Source organism: Eurypyga helias, unplaced genomic scaffold, assembly GCF_000690775.1.
Source record: "Eurypyga helias isolate BGI_N326 unplaced genomic scaffold, ASM69077v1 scaffold21717, whole genome shotgun sequence".
NCBI lineage: Eukaryota > Metazoa > Chordata > Aves > Eurypygiformes > Eurypygidae > Eurypyga > Eurypyga helias.
This window is the reverse complement of record NW_010263958.1, coordinates 33,614-37,161: the sequence shown is the minus strand read 5'-3', so window position 1 is coordinate 37,161 and position 3,548 is coordinate 33,614. Positions and strand designations below refer to the sequence as shown.

The window sequence follows — 3,548 nt, the reverse complement described above, 5'->3', positions numbered from 1 at the left end:
GTCTCCCCGGAGCCTTCTCTTCTCCAGGCTGAACAAGCCCAACTCTCCCAGCCTGTCCCCATAGCAGAGGGGCTCCAGCCCTCGGAGCATCTTCGTGGCCTCCTCTGGACTTGCTCCAACTGGTCTATATCCTTCTGATGTTGGGGGCTCCACAGCTGGACATGGTAATCCAGGTGGGGTCTCACAAGAGCAGAGTAGAGGGGGAGAAAACCCTCCATCTACTGGCCACACTTCTCTGGATACAGCCGAGGATACAGCTGGCTTTCTGGGCTGTCAGCACACACTGCCAGCTCATGTCCAGCTTTTCATCCACCAAGTCTTTCTCCTTAGGGCTGCTGTCAATCCGTTCATCGCCCAGCCAGTATCCGTGTTTGGGATTGCCCAAAGCTGGTAAACTTCTGTCAGATAAAATACCTGGGGAAGTTCTCAGCTGAAAGTGCTTATACAACAGGAGCAAAGCCCACTGATGTCTTGTGCTAGCTATTTCTTTTAAACATCCACAAAAGATACAAGATGGAGTTAATATATCTGACTGTTCTATACCGCTTACAGGAAGTAATTGTAACACGTTGATTTAGTGTAGAACTGAGGAACAGAATTTTATCCTTTATACATACTTTTGTCAAAACAACCTGGTAAGAGAGTAATTAACAATTCTTGCCATGTTTTACTTCACTTGTGTGCAAACTCTCCCAGGACCAGCAAATCTGAATAAAATTTGTTTTCCCAGACACGTCGTTACTGGCCACATTAAGGTCTATGTCATTTCCCTGGTTTCAGTATTGGATGTATCCCACAGGTCTAAGAAGGACCTTTCTCTCTTCCTTTTGTGCTTATATGACTTCCACTTGTATACTCTTTGAGATTCTACTATTTAGTATGTTTATTCTCGCAAAATCACTCTGATGATGGGTAGCCTATAGCCTCTTTGAAAAACACAACTCCGACTCGACGCTGTATATAACTCCAGTGTAACGGCACCATGGGCATACATTTTAGTCATTTAGCCTTTGGAGACTCATTAGAGATGTCAAGTGATGGAGATCTACTTGTAACCCTCAATAAATTGTTCAAATAGTTAATATATCCAAGTTTAAAATGCCATGTCTTTTTTCCAGTTTCTAAGTTCAGAGCCCATGCACTGAGTAGCCATCAGTTAAGAGTCACACTATGAACAGATATCTCCCTCCTTGCAGAAGTCATTAGCCATAGTAAGCTTCCCAGTAAAAATGACTTGCCGAATGATTTTTAATTTTTGAATGATTCTAAGTTTAGGTTACTCATAAGAAACTTATTGCAGTTATTAAATGTTTGAAATTCAGAATATGAAGTTAATGAGTTGATGATGGGTAAAGAGAAATACTGCCACGTAGGCAGATTGCAAATAATACACCAGAAGAAGTTATTCAGAGCAAGTGTGCAACAAGTATTAGTTTTCAAAGGAAGTTGATGGTGTGAGTATTTATATTGTGGAAAGTAAAACTCCTTTAATGCTTTTGTTCAATATCTCCTTAGGAGTTCACTTCTTCCAGAAACATTCCTTTAAGCATACTCATTTATTGAACTTTTTGGGAAGAGACAACATAGAAGGAGGGGAAACACTCAAAACAACTTGCATTTTAAAACGCTCTGATGTATACATCTGGCTATAAAAAGCTTATATAGAGGAGGATTTTGTCTAACCAAGTCACTGAGATCATGTGTTCCTAAGTGCCTTCCAATTTAGCTAAAAAATACTGACAAACAAGATTCATTGTCCTTTTTTCCTTGTTCCTTTGGCTTTGTACTATGTTTGTTTCCTTGGTTGTTTTTTTTTTTAGCAGATTTCTTCTTACTCCATCATCTCTAACATGCCATTTTTAGTCTGAGTACTTGTGTTTTATGTCTAAATCAGTTGGGTCAGTTATGTTCTCTCTATACCTCTGCAGCCTTGGAGATTTAGGCTCTGGTTCAGGAAAGCACTGGAGTATATAGCTGAATACGATGCCGAGATAAGTTTCCTGGATCAGAGCAGTCAAAGGGAATGGATGATGCTTTATTATTTCTGGTCTATTTTTATTCCAGAAGTGTTGTGTTAGGCACAGAATTATCGTCTTCTCCTCCTTATGTTGCAATTTAGTCTTGATAACTGCAACTTCTCAGTAACATTCCTACCCAGTGACTCATAGCAGATGTAAGCCTCAGCTCTACAGAATTTAATAGCAAAAACAATCACAGCTTGGGAAGGGCTCTGGAATTCTTTGCATCAGCTTAAGAAGATTTGAGAACTTTAAGTTCTGCCCAGAGGATAAAGGTAAATATTTAGGTATCTATGAGGGAAGAAGGAAGAATTTGGGGTTATTGCTATAGTTATGGTCTAGAAGTAGTATGTTTTTGAAGGCCAGATAACGGGTGCAGTGTTGTGAACGGTGTATGAATGTCTTAGCAGGATCTAGCTCTTTTGCTACGTTATCTAGTTAGTGATTAAACCTCATATTCAAATCTGTAGTTTCTACATTTATAACAATATATGGCTGCATGAACAAGGCTGCTGTTTAATCCTAGAAGTAGATCAAATCATGAATGAGTATTCATTTTTAAGATGAGGAAAATGCAGACATTTTTGTAACACTACATAATTAAAACAAAATTTGTGCCAAAGTTTAATCATGAAAACCAATTTGAATTTTAAGAAGGCAAAAATCTTTCAAGTCATTATCTGTTCTTTTAGCAGATTTTCTCTTATTGTATGTATTAACAATGCGATTCTTATTGATATTGTACAAACAAAAACAGGCAACTGAATTCCATCTAGTTTGCTGCCTCCAGACTTCAGGAAAAAAACCAGGCTGACAGTTCAAAATTTCATAGCAGGGTTTCTCTAATGTAATCAAGCGATTTAGAAACTTGTTATTGAAAAACTTGGAAAAACATCAGATGCAAGGGAAGTTTGAACATAGAACTGATTGTCTGAGTAGCCTGTGAAGAAAGCCCAGGTACAGAGAAGGAAAAAGGTACCTTTTTAGGATTTTTGTTCCATAGCTTTGGAGAAGTCTTTCTGCACATCTGTTCAAGTGCACATTCAAGGTGTAATCTTTGAATAGTAAATGAGTAATCTCATGGGGATAAAATGTCAGTGTTTCACAGCAGTTTCCCTTAAACTTCAGTTTCATTAAAACAGAAAGTGTTTTTTTTCAGCTAACTGTTACGGCCTTGTGTGTTCAAATTGAATATATTACAGTAAGTTTTTCTCACTCCGTCACAGTGTGCAATAATTAATCCAGGTGTCTACTGTCTGAGATGAAGATTTTCCTGGAAAGCGATCTCCCCTGCACAAATATAGGGGTTTTTTTTGTTTTGTTAAGACAATGCATGTGTTATAACAAAAGTCTTGGAAGTCTTTCAGCACTTATTAACTCTTTGGATTCACTAGCATCAACAACACAAAAAGATTTGTTATGTTATGCAATTGTTTTCATCTGTGACACGGACTAAGATTTGTCAAATATGAAGAGGTGTTGTTTTTCTGCAGTTTTTCTGGAGTGAATGTTATTATTGCTGCATTGTGG

At 38.1% G+C, this 3,548-nt stretch overlaps 1 protein-coding gene across 1 annotated transcript in view; it reads left to right on the top strand.

Moving 5' to 3' along the window:
• The first annotated feature begins 2,177 nt into the window (after positions 1–2,177).
• The window catches only part of FGL1 (fibrinogen-like 1), a 19,485-nt gene continuing 18,114 nt past the window's right edge, over positions 2,178–3,548 (top strand). The window contains exon 1 of the mRNA XM_010156248.1: positions 2,178–2,293. The gene's annotated coding sequence lies outside the window, so the exon portion shown is untranslated. The remainder of the gene's footprint in view (positions 2,294–3,548) is intronic.